A 14,052-nucleotide genomic window follows, 5' to 3' on the forward strand; every position below is an offset into this window, starting at 1 on the left:
AGACTAGAAGGCTCGATTAAGGAGGCTGTTTGGGTGGAACTCAGAAATGAGAAAGGTTTAGCGACACTTATAGGGGTGTATTATAGACCGCCAAATAGGGAACGAGAATTGGAAGAGCAAATATGTAAGGAGATAGCAGATATTAGTAGTAAGCACAGAGTGGTGATTGTGGGTGATTTCAATTTTCCGTATATAGACTGGGAATCACATTCTGTTAAAGGGCTGGATGGTTTGGAGTTTGTAAAATGTGTGCAGGATAGTTTTTTGCAGCAATACGTAGAGGTGCCTACCAGAGAAGGGGCAGTGTTGGACCTCCTGTTAGGAAATGAGATGGGTCAGGTGACGGAGGTATGTGTTGAGAAGCACTTTGGGTCTAGTGATCATAATGCCATTAGTTTCAATATCATTATGGAGAAGGTCAAATCTGGACCAAGGGTTGAGATTTTGGATTGGAGAAAGGCTAATTTTGAGGAGATGAGAAAGGATTTAAAAGGAGTGAAATGGAAATTGTTGTTTTATGAAAAGGATATAATAGAGAAATGGAGGATATTTAAAGGTGAAATTTTGAGAGTACAGAGTCTTTATGTCCCTGTTCGGTGGAAAGGAAAGAATAATAATTTGAAAGAGCCGTGGTTTTCCAGGGAAATTGGACACTTGGTTCGGAAAAAGAGGGAGATATACAATAAATATAAGTGGCAGGGAGTAAATGAGGTTCTTGAGGAATATAAAGAATGTAAAAGGAATCTTAAAAAGGAAATTAGAAAAGCGAAAAAAAGATATGAGGCTGCTTTGGCAAGTAATGTAAAAGTAAACCCCAAGGGGTTCTACAGATATGTCAATAGCAAAAGGATAGTGAGGGATAAAATTGGTCCATTAGAGAGTCAGAGTGGACAGCTATGTGCTGAGCCGGAAGAAATGGGGGAGATATTAAACAATTTCTTTTCTTCGGTATTTACCGAGGAGAAGGATATTGAATTATGTGAGGTAAGCGAAACAAGTAGAGTAGTGATGGAAATTAGGAGGATTAAAGAAGAGGAGGTACGGACACTTTTGAAGAATATAAAAGTGGATAAGTCTCCAGGTCCTGATAGGATATTCCCTAGGACATTGAGGGAAGTTAGTGCAGAAATAGCAGGGGCTATGACGGAAATATTTCAAACGTCATTAGAAACAGGGATGGTGCCGGAAGATTGGCGCATTGCGCATGTTGTGCCTTTGTTTAAAAAAGGTTCTAAAAGTAAACCTAGCAATTATAGACCTATTAGTTTGACGTCTGTGGTGGGAAAATTAATGGAAAAGATACTTAGGGACAATATATATAATTATTTGGATAATCAAGGCCTGATTAGAAACAGTCAACATGGATTTGTGCCTGGAAGGTCATGTTTGACTAATCTTCTTGAATTTTTTGAAGAGGTTACCAGGGAAATTGATAAGGGCAAGGCTGTGGATGTTGTCTATATGGACTTCAGTAAGGCATTTGACAATGTTCCACATGGAAGGTTGATTAAGAAGGTTAAATCGTTGGGTATTAATAGTGAGGTTGCAAGATGGATTCAACAATGGCTGAATGGGAGATACCAGAGGGTAACGGTTGACAATTGTATGTCAGGTTGAAGGCCAGTGTCTAGTGGAGTGCCCCAAGGATCTGTGTTGGGTCCACTGTTGTTTGTCATTTACATTAATGATCTGGATGATGGTGTGGCAAATTGGATTAGTAAATATGCAGATGATACTAAGATAGGTGGAGTAGTTGATAGTGAGGTAGATTTTCAAAGTCTACAGAGAGACTTGGGCCTTTTGGAAGGGTGGGCTGAAAGATGGCAGATGGAGTTTAATGCTGATAAGTGTGAGGTGCTGCATTTTGGTAGGACAAATCAAAATAGGACGTACAGGGTAAATGGTAGGGAATTGAGGAATGCAGTGGAACAGAGGGATCTGGGAATAACTGTGCATTGTTCCCTGAAGGTGGAATCTCATGTGGATAGGGTGGTGAAGAAGACGTTTGGTATGCTTGCCTTTATAAATCAGAGCATCGAGTATAGAAGTTGGGATGTAATGTTGAAATTGTACAGGGCATTGGTGAGGCCGAATCTGGAGTATGGTGTGCAGTTCTGGTCGCCAAATTATAGGAAGGATGTCGACAAAATGGAGAGGGTACAGAGGAGATTTACTAGAATGTTGCCTGGGTTTCAGCACTTAGGCTACAGAGAGAGGTTGAACAGGTTGGGTCTTTATTCTTTGGAGCGTAGAAGGTTGAGGGGGGACTTGATAGAGGTTTTTAAAATTTTGAGAGGGACGGACAGAGTTGACGTGGGTAGGCTTTTCCCTTTGAGAGTGGGGAAGATTCCAACAAGGGGACATAGCTTCAGAATTGAGGGACAAAGGTTTAGGGGTAACATGAGGGGGAACTTCTTTACTCAGAGGGTTGTGGCTGTATGGAATGGGCTTCCGGTGGAAGTGGTGGAGGCTGGCTCGATTTTATTATTTAAGAGTAAATTGGATAGGTATATGGATAGGACGGGATTGGAGGGTTATGGTCTGAGTGCAGGTAGATGAGACTAGGTCAGGGAGAATGGTCGGCGTGGACTGGTAGGGCCGGACAGGCCTGTTTCCATGCTGTAGTTGTTATATGTTATATATGTTATATATGTCTTCTGGATGGCCTGTTAGGCTAATTCAGGGGATATTTAAAGTCAGTCTTGCTGTTGGTTCTGTCAGATGGACCAGACCAGCTAAAGACAGCACATTTGCACACAAGAAAAAATACTGTTAGTATACCCACATCTCAAGGGATGCAGTGGTTCACGAAAGCAGCTGACCACCACTTATCAAGGACAATCAGGGATGGGCATTTAAAGGCTGGCTCAGCCTGTGAAGACCACATCACTGAAGTGAATCTAGTTAAAAAATCATGGTGCTGGGAGTGAGGGGTGGGCATAGATGTGTGAGAATTTCACCGGGACTCATCAACCAGCAGGACCCTTAACAGTATTAAAGTACAGTGGGATTTTGGGGGTCAAAATCCATAGTTCACTGAAAGTAGCAATCCAAGTCAACAGGGTGGTAAAGAAGGTGTATGGTATGCTTGCCTTCATCGGTCATTGAGTATAAAGTTCAGGAAGTCATGGTGCAAGATCCTCAGCATCAATATCACCAGCAATGTAACCTGAAACCTTCACACTGAAGAAAGCGCTTAATAAAGTGATTTAGTGTACAGTAAACCCTCGTTTTAACCGACTTCTTAATGATAGTTTTCGGCTATAGTGGACCGACCTACTGACAGGCCTGTCTCTTACAGCCCTGGCTGCCCATGCTATCCCCGTGCACCCCGCCATCCCGGCCACTTCCAGGACAGGCCTAGTGCTGCCACTGCTGGCCCTGGCAGCTTCTGCGCTCGTTTCCAGGCTGTGCCAGCAGCTGCCGTCACCATCGCCGACCCTTCCCTGCACTCCGGCCTCCTGCGGACCACGACCATTGATTCCTCCAATCCTTGCCCCTCTCCCGGCCTCCAGCAGCACAGGGCCGTCAACTCACCTGAATTCCAGGCCCAGTTCCGGAATGAGAGTCTGAAGAAGGGTCTCAACTTGATAATGATGATACCTTACTCAGTTATAGTGGACAATCGGCAATAACGGATACCATTCACCCTCCTATGGTCCATTATAATGACTGTTTACTGTATTTTCTTTCTTAGTCCTCTGAGTAAATGCGGCATTTCCACAACGGTTCTCTCAGACCTACAAATATGCTATAGAAAGTATTCTAATTGGATGCATCTAAGGCTGGTGTGGCAACTTCTCTGATCTTGACCACCTAAGTTTGCCGAGTGTGGTGAACAGAACCATCTTCATTACATCAGGAAGCCTGGAAGTATCATCAAGGATGCCTGGCAGCCTGGCTAGTCCCTTTTCTGTCTTCTACCTTCTGGGAGAGAAAGAGCTTGAAAGATTTTTTACACAGAGTAAAAGGTGCCTGAAATAGACAATAGACAATAGATGCAGGAGTAGGACATTCGGCCCTCCGAGCCAACACCACCATTCAATGTGATCATGGCTGATCATTCTCAATCAGTACCCCGTTCCTGCCTTCTCCCCATACCCCCTCACTCCGCTATCCTTAAGAGCTCTATCTTGCTCTCTCTTGAGTCAATTATAAATACGAAATTGCTGAGCATTTGGATAGCAGTAACAGGATCATTCCGAGTCAGCATGGATTTACGAAGGGGAAATCATGCTTGACAAATCTACTGGAATTTTTTGAAGATGTAACTAGGAAAATTGACAGGGGAGAGTCAGTGGATGTGGTGTACCTCGACTTTCAGAAAGCCTTCGACAAGGTCCCACATAGGAGATTAGTGGGCAAAATTAGAGCACATGGTATTGGGGGTAGGGTACTGACATGGATAGAAAATTGGTTGACAGACAGAAAGCAAAGAGTGGGGATAAATGGGTCCCTTTCGGAATGGCAGGCAGTGACCAGTGGGGTACCGCTAGGTTCGGTGCTGGGACCCCAGCTATTTACGATATACATTAATGACTTAGATGAAGGGATTAAAAGTACCATTAGCAAATTTGCAGATGATACTAAGTTGGGGGGTAGTGTGAATTGTGAGGAAGATGCAATAAGGCTGCAGGGTGACTTGGACAGGTTGTGTGAGTGGGTGGATACATGGCAGATGCAGTTTAATGTAGACAAGTGTGAGGTTATTCACTTTGGAAGTAAGAATAGAAAGGCAGATTATTATCTCAATGGTGTCAAGTTAGGAAGAGGGGATGTTCAACGAGATCTGGGTGTCCTAGTGCATCAGTCACTGAAAGGAAGCATGCAGGTACAGCAGGCAGTGAAGAAAGCCAATGGAATGTTGGCCTTCATAACAAGAGGAGTTGAGTATAGGAGCAAAGAGGTCCTTCTACAGTTGTACCGGGCCCTGGTGAGACCGCACCTGGAGTACTGTGTGCAGTTTTGGTCTCCAACTTTGAGGAAGGATATTCTTGCTATTGAGGGCTTGCAGCGTAGGTTCACTAGGTTAATTCCCGGAATGGCGGGACTGTCGCATGTTGAAAGGCTGGAGCAATTAGGCTTGTATACACTGGAATTTAGAAGGATGAGGGGGGATCTTATTGAAACATATAAGATAATTAGGGGATTGGACACATTAGAGGCAGGAAACATGTTCCCAATGTTGGGGGAGTCCAGAACAAGGGGCCACAGTTTAAGAATAAGGGGTAGGCCATTTAGAACGGAGACGAGGAAGAACTTTTTCAGTCAGAGAGTGGTGAAGGTGTGGAATTCTCTGCCTCAGAAGGCAGTGGAGGCCAGTTCTTTGGATGCTTTCAAGCGAGAGCTGGATAGAGCTCTTAAGGATAGCGGAGTGAGGGGGTATGGGGAGAAGGCAGGAACGGGATACTGATTGAGAGTGATCAGCCATGATCGCATTGAATGGCGGTGCTGGCTCGAAGGGCTGAATGGCCTACTCCTGCACCTATTGTCTATTGTCTATTGAAAGCATTCAGAGAATTGGCCTCCACTGCCTTCAGTCAGAGAGATTTACAACTCTCTGACTGAAAAAGATTTTCCTCAACTTCATTCTAAATGGCCTACCCATTATTCTTAAACTGTGGCCCCTGGTTCTGGACTCCCCCAACATTGGGAACATGTTTCCTGCCACTAACGTGTCCAACCCCTTAATAATCTTATATGTTTCAATAAGATCCCCTCTCATCCTTCTAAATTCCAGTGTATATAAGCCTAGTCACTCCAGTCTTTCAACATACGACAGTCTTGCCATTCCGGGAATTAACCTAGTAAACCTACACTGCACGCCCTTAATAGCAAGAATATCCTTCCTCAAATTTGGAGACCAAAACTGCACACAGTACTCCAGGTGCGGTCTCACTAGGGCCCTGTACAACTGCAGAAGGACCTCTTTGCTCCTATACTCAACTCTTGTTATTATGAAGGCCAACATTCCATTGGCTTTCTTCACTGCCTGCTGTACCTGCATACTTCCTTTCAGTGACTGATGCACTAGGACACCCAGATCTCGTTGTATGTTCCCTTTTCCTAACTTGACACCATTCAGATAATAATCTGCTTTCCTATTCTTACCACCAAAGTAGATAACCTCACACTTATCCACATTAAACTGCATGTTTACCCAAATGCGCTATACCCAAGGGCAATGGTGGAAGCAGATACAATAGTGGTGTTTAGGAGACTTTTAGACAGACACATGAATATGCAGGGAATGGAGGGATATGGATCACGTGCAAACAGATGGGCATAGTTTAATTTTCCAATATGTTTGGCACTGACATCATGGGCCAAAGAGCCTGTTCTTGTGAATCTAAATCCACATTTTAATCTGAATGAAGAAGGGAAGGGAAGGGAAGGGTCAGAGGTGGACCACAAAAGCAAGGATCAATACTGGCAACAAAGATTAACATTTTGTCCAACCCAGGGCAATAGCAGGAAGTAGCAGGCTCTGACAGTCATCGATACACGGGTAAAAGGGATAAGAAGGGTGGGTTTAAAGTGAGCCCAGAAGACAAGACTCCAGGAAGCCAGACATCAAATCATAGGAATGAACTGCAGATGCTGGTTTACACTGGAGTAATTCAGTGGGACAGGGAGCATCTCTGGAGAGAAGGAATGGGTGACGTTTCAGGTCGAGACCCTTCTTCAGCCCAAACCATCAGGATTTACAGATAACAGCAGAGTAAGTTTTTAGAGTCACACTGCAGTGGAGCAGCATTAAGAGCACAAAATAATCTTTGATTGCCCATTTGCCAGAGTAAACTTCAGAGGCCAGGATAAGAAAGTAAAATGTAACACTATTGCGCAGAGAAGGTCCACTCTTTCCAGAGCTTTATCTTGGTGAATAAATTGTGCTTTGCAGAGCCACCATGTGGTATTCGTATTGATTTGTTTTCAAGAAAATAAGGAGAACAACGTAGAAGGACACTGCTCCCCTGACATTTTTGCCTTTTCTAAGAAGCATAGAAAATAAAACATAGAACAGTACAGCACTGCAACAACAATATTTGTACAGAACACAATGCCAAAATAAAAGGGAAGAAGTATAACATAGCAAAGAAGAGTGGGAAGCCAGAGGATTGGGACTCTTTTAAAGAGCAACAGAAGATAACTAAAAAGGCAATACAGGGAGAAAAGATGAGGTACGAGGGTAAACTAGCCAATAATATAAAGGAGGATAGTAAAAGCTTTTTTAGGTATGTGAAGAGGAAAAAAATAGTCAAGGCAAATGTGGGTCCCTTGAAGACAGAAGCAGGGGAATTTATTATGGGGAACAAGGAAATGGCAGACGAGTTAAACCGGTACTTTGGATCTGTCTTCACTGAGGAGGATACAAACAATCTCCCAGATGTTCTAGTGGCCAGAGATCCTAGGGTGACAGAGGAACTGGAGGAAATCCACATTAGGCAGGAAAATTTTTTGGGTAGACTAATGGGACTCAAGGCTGATAAATCCCTAGGGCCTGATGGTCTGCATCCCAGGGTGCTTAAGGAGGTGGCTCTAGAAATTGTGGACGCATTAGTGATTATTTTCCAATGTTCTATAGATTCCGGGTCAGTTCCTGTGGATTGGAGGGTAGCTAATGTTATCCCACTTTTCAAGAAAGGAGGGAGAGAGAAAACGGGAAATTATAGACCAGTTTGTCTGACATCAGTGGTGGGGAAGATGCTGGAGTCAATTATAAAAGGCGAAATTGCAGAGCATTTGGATCGCAGTAACAGGATCGTTCCGAGTCAGCATGGATTTACGAAGGGGAAATCGTGCTTGACTAATCTACTGGAATTTTTTGAGGATGTAACTAGGAAAATTGACAGGGGAGAGCCGGTGGATGTGGTGTACCTCGACTTTCAGAAAGCCTTCGACATGGTCCCACATGGGAGATTGGTGGGCAAAATTAGAGCACATGGTATTGGAGGTAGGGTACTGACATGGATAGAACGTTGGTTGACAGACAGAAAGCAAAGAGTGGGGATAAATGGGTCCCTTTCAGAATGGCAGGTAGTGACTAGTGGGGTACCGCAAGGCTCGGTGTTGGGGCCGCAGCTATTTACAATATACATCAATGACTTGGATGAAGGGATTAAAAGTACCATTAGCAAATTTGCCGATGATACAAAGCTAGGTGGCAGTGTGAACTGTGAGGAAGATGCTATGAGGTTGCAGGGTGACTTGGACAGGTTGTGTGAGTGGGCGGATGCAAGGCAGATGCAGTTTAATGTGGATAAGTGTGAGGTTATCCACTTTGGTGGTAAGAATAGGAAGGCAGATTATTATTTGAATGGTGTCAAGTTAGGAAAAGGGGACGTACAACGTGATCTGGGTGTCTTAGTGCATCAGTCACTGAAAGGAAGCATGCAGGTACAGCAGGCAGTGAAGAAAGCCAATGGAATGTTGGCCTTCATAACAAGAGTTGAGTATAGGAGCAAAGAGATCCTTCTGCAGTTGTACAGGGCCCTAGTGAGACCGCACCTGGAGTACTGTGTGCAGTTTTGGTCTCCAAATTTGAGGAAGGATATTCTTGCTATTGAGGCCGTGCAGCGTAGGTTTACTAGGTTAATTCCCGGAATGGCGGGACTGTCATATGTTGAAAGTCTGGAGCGACTAGGTTTGTATACACTGGAATTTAGAAGGATGAGAGGGGATTGTATCGAAACGTATAAGATTATTAAGGGGTTGGACATGTTAGAGGCAGGAAACATGTTCCCAATGTTGGGGGAGTCCAGAACCAGGGGCCACAGTTTAAGAATAAGGGGTAGGCCATTTAGAAAACAGATGAGGAAAAACTTTTTTAGTCAGAGAGTTGTGAATCTGTGGAATTCTCTGCCTCAGAGGGCAGTGGAGGCCAATTCTCTCAATACATTCAAGAGAGAGCTAGATAGAGCTCTTAAGGATAGCGGAGTCAGGGGGTATGGGGAGAAAGCAGGAACGGGGTACTGATTGAGAATGATCAGCCATGATCACATTGAATGGCGGTGCTGGCTCGAAGGGCCGAATGGCCTACTCCTGCACCTATTGTCTATTGTCTATTGTCTATAAACTGATCTCATTTGCCTGTACATCATCAATATCCCTCTATTCCTCGCACTTGCAAGTGCTTATCTAAAAGTCTCTTAAATGTCACTTTTGATTCTGCCTCCACCATCATCTCTGGCAGTGCATTCCAGGCCCCCACCACTCTCTGTGTAAAAAACTTGCCCCACACATCTCCATTACACTTCCCCCCTCTCATCTCATCACTATGCCCTCTAGTGTTGGGCATTTGCAAACTGGGAAAAAAGGTTTTGACTGTCAAATACTGAATTGGAAAATGTTGGCTAACAAATCAGAGAATTGTTTACCTTAAAATCCATGGATTTTTAAAATTATTTTTGGTACTTCGTTCCATGATGAGACAAGAATGTTTAACTGCTGCAAAGAGGACTGGGTGGACACGGAGGCTGGAACTAAGATGAGGGCATAATTGCAGGCACTAAGGGGAAAAAAAGGCATTCTGCCATCACAGTTTCACTTCTCACATACTGATGTGACATTGTGACATTGAGACTTTTAAAATCCACATAAAGCATGATTAGCCAGATGTCTGGGACATGCTTTGTTCAGTCTCTGCTTAATTAGCACTTCCTGCTCCAAGCATTCAGTGCCAGAAACTACATCCCAACTGTCTGACACAGTATGTGACGTTTCGGGTCGAGACCTTTCTTCAAACCAGTCTGAAAGAGGGTCTCAACCCGAAATATCACATTCCTTTTCTCCAGAGATACTGCTTGACCCGCTGAGTTATTCCAGCATTTTGTGCCCACCTTCAATGTAAACCAGCATCTGCAGTTCCTTCCTACACAATATAATAATAATAATAATGCATTACATTTATATAGCGCTTTTCAAACACTCAAAGACGCTTTACAGGGATTACTAGAACATAGAGAAGAAAATAAATAGATAAATAAGTAAACGAACAGAAAAAGGAGACAGAAGGTGAGGTGACGGTCAGTGGTTGAAGGCAGTGCTGAACAGGTGAGACTTCAGTGATGTTTTGAATGTGGTGAGTGAGGAGGAGTCTCTGATGGTTTGGGGTAGTGAGTTCCAGAGGGTGGGAGCAGCGATGGAGAAAGCCCTGTCCCCCCAGGATCTGAGTTTGGTCCGGATGGGGGGGGACACGAGGTTGGCAGCAGCAGAGCGGAGGATGGAGGTGGGAGTGTATCTGTGGAGGAGGTCAGTCAGGTAGGATGGGGCCAAGTTATGGAGGGCTTTGTAGGTCATGAGGAGGACTTTGTACTGGATTCTCTGGGGGATGGGGAGCCAGTGGAGCTTGTAAAGGACGGGGGTGATATGGTCACGGATCGGGGAGTGGGTGAGTAGACGGGCAGCGGAGTTTTGAATGTATTGAAGTTTACTGATGATTTTTGAGGGTGAGCCATAGAGGAGGCTGTTTCAGTAGTCCAGACGGGAGGTGATGAAGGCGTGGATGAGGGTTTCTGCAGCTGTGGAGGAGAGGGATGGACGGAAACGGGCGATGTTTTTGAGGTGGAAGAAGGCTGTCTTGGTGATATGCTTGATGTGTTTGTCGAAGGAGAGGGTTTGATCAAAGATGATTCCAAGATTCCGGATGTGAGGGGAGGTGGATACTGGGAGACCATCAATATTGAGGATGAAGTTTTGGGTGGATTTGGTGAGCGTTTTTGGACCAATGATGATGATTTCGGATTTGTTGCAGTTGAGTTTGAGGAAATTTGATTGCAGCCAAGATTTTATTTCAGTGAAGCATGCTTAGATCAGTTTGATATTCTATCTTATTTGTTAAGGTTCTGCCTGGACAGGTTCCGTGCTTTACACACTGTTAATATATTTTACTTGCATTCTTTCCATTTTCTGTGTGAAAATGGCTGCCAAAGTTATTTCTCATTTTGTTAGCATTGTTCCACATTTAAGAGCAAGGATTAGCCACTCGGCCAACAAAAACTGGCCACTACGAGGAAGACAACAGATGGTTTGGATCCAAAATATATTTTAAGTCTTCGAACATGGAATCTGTTTTATTTTATATTTAAGCAAACCCTCGCCTGAAACACTTGCTATGAAGCTTTGCCAGTTCACTACATAGCCACTAGATGGTACCATTGCAGCTCTACCACACTGCTTCAGAAAAGGCATTTGATTTAGTTTAGAGATACAGTGCGGAAACAGGCACTTCGGCCTACAGACTCCACACCGACCAGCGATCCCCGCACACTAACACTATCCTCCTATCCACACTAGAGACAATTTAAAATTATACCAAGCCAATTAACCTACAAACCTGTACGTCTTTCGAGTGTGGGAAAAAACCGGAGATCCCAGAGAAAACACACACAGGTCAAGGGGAGAATGTACAAAGTCCATACAGACAAGCACCTGAAATCAAGATCGAACCTGGGTCACTGGCGCTGTAAGGCAGCAACTCCACCGCTGTGCCACCATGCTTCTTCTTCTTTTGTGTCCATCATCCATGTTTCAAATGTTGCATCACTGTCAATGTCCATCCTGAAAAGGCACAAGTTTCCGGCGACAATCAGTGGGAGTATGGCGAGTCCGAGACTTGCCATATTGGTGACCCCGAACGTGATCTGGACGATCACCGACTGAGAAAAACCCGACGCCTCGTTGACGATGACTGAGCAGGGCACACCGGAGTCAAGCGCGGCGGACGTTCATCTTCCGTTATTTTGGACGTACGCACCGCAAGCTTGGTTTATCCACGCCGAGGCCCAATTCCATATAAAGAAGGTGTCGGATGATTCCACGAAGTACTTCTACCTCGTCAGCGCGCTATCGCCGGACACAACCAAGCGCGTGATGCGGTTCATAATAAATTCACCTGCGGAAGACAAGTATGAAACCATGAAGAAGGTATTACTGCGGACCTTCGGGTTAAAAAAGCATGGTGGTGCGGCAAAACTTCTGCACCTACCGGAGCTTGGAGACAAACTGCCTTCCGTCCTCATGGCCGAAATGATGGTGCTAGCCGGTGAGCATACGGATTGCCCGATGTTTGAGCAGGCATTCCGCGAAAAACTCCCCGAGGATGTCCGATTGCTGCTTACGGATTGTTCTTTTAAGGACCCCGAAGCATATGCAGCGAAAGCGGACGCGCTCATAGCGGGAAAAAACAAGGCAGGGGATTCCATCAACAAAGTCTTGACCTCGCTGGCCAATCCGAGGGTTCGACGACCTAGACCATTCTCCATGGTCGCTACATGACCCCCCCCAGAACCCGAGGTGCGGAACCTAGCTGGGAGCCTGATTTCGCGACCACAACGAGTACGGAGAGGGACAGCCTGAACCACAGGAGCCGGAGGTTCCGGACTTGGTGGAACAGCCGGAACGAGAGGTTCTGGAGGAACTACCGGCACGGGGGGCTCCGGAGGAACTGCCGAAACGGGAGGTCCTGAAGGAACTGTCAGAACGGGTGTTTCTGGACTGGGCGGAACTAACGGAGGTCGGCCTCTCCGAGGGGTTTGACCGACCAAAACTGGTTGATCCGGGTCCAAATGGGCAGGTTTGAGCCGGGCCACCGAGACGAGTTCGCTCTTGCCGCCCATGTCTAAGGTGAAAGTAGCCGTTCCCTTACGTAACACCCGGAACGGCCCTTGATAGACCCTCTGCAACGGGGCGCGATGGGCATCCTTACGCAGAAAAACAAACTCACAGTCTTTCAGGGCAGCCGGTTCATGCACCATGGAACACCCATGGCGTGAAGTCGGCACTGGAGCCAGGGAGCCCACCCGTTCCCGGAGAGATGCTAACGCTGATGGGACCGAAGGGAGCAGGGCTGAAGGGTCCGAAAAAAGGTCTCCGGGTACTCGAAGTGTCGAGCCATATACTAGCTCTGCAGACGACGCACCGAGATCTTGCTTAGGAGCAGTCCGGATGCCCAAAAGAACCCAAGGGAGTTGGTCCACCCAGTCCGGGCCTTCAAGCCTTGCACTGAGGGACGCCTTAAGTTGGCGGTGGAACCTCTCTACGAGTCCATTTGCCTGGGGGTGATATGCAGTTGTGGGTTGTAACTTGGACCCGTACAGTTCCGCCAGCGCGGCCCAGAGGGACGAAGTGAACTGTGGCCCTCTGTCAGTGGTAATGACTGCCGGGACCCCAAAACGAGCTACCCAATGGAGGGCCAAAGTCCTAGCACAAGACGCTGACGAAATATCAAACAATGGGAAAGCCTCTGGCCACCGGGTGAACCGATCCACCACCGTGAGGAGGTGGGTGTAGCCCCGGGAGGAAGGCAAAGGTCCGACCAAATCCACGTGGATGTGAAAAAAACGAAAGGGCGGGACCTCGAAATCACGTCGGGGTCACCAATATGGCGAGTCCGAGACTTGTAGTTGTGGATGAAGTTTATTGCAACCGCAATACACGAATACAGAATCAAAACAACAAGTCGTAGGACAACCAATATAAACTTACTGTCTTCCTTGAAGACTCTAACGAACTAACTCAATCGGGCGCCAAACGCACCCATGACATCGCTGACCAATCAGCGATGTCCTTCCCTGGACCAATCCCCATGGTCGCGTTCCCACGTGACCTCGCTGGCCAATCCGAGGGTTCGACGACCTAGACCATTCTCCATGGTCGCTACAGGAGCCATCACTTGTACAACAGATGATGGTGGTAGCAGAATTAGCTCAGGACACTTCCAGTTTCCAGCCCCACGACGTGGACGCTTCTGCTATGGGGCTGCCACCATGCTGCCCTTTTATTTAAATAAAAATTAATTTTATTTTTAATTTAATTTAAAAAATAATTAATTTTATTATTTAAGAGCAAGAAATGTGGACTTCCTGAGCCTTTTCACAGTATAAAAAACACAAAGGGTTATCTGAGGGATAACATTTTCACACAAAGGGTGGTGGGTGTATGGAACAAGCTGTCAGAGGATGGAGTTGAGGCAGACACTATCCAAACGTTTAAGAAACAGTTAGACAAGTACTGTAAGTCAAGTCAAGTCAAGTCAAATTTATTTGTCACATA

Source organism: Rhinoraja longicauda, chromosome 2 (genome assembly GCF_053455715.1).
Source record: "Rhinoraja longicauda isolate Sanriku21f chromosome 2, sRhiLon1.1, whole genome shotgun sequence".
In the NCBI taxonomy this organism is placed as follows: Eukaryota; Metazoa; Chordata; class Chondrichthyes; order Rajiformes; family Arhynchobatidae; genus Rhinoraja; species Rhinoraja longicauda.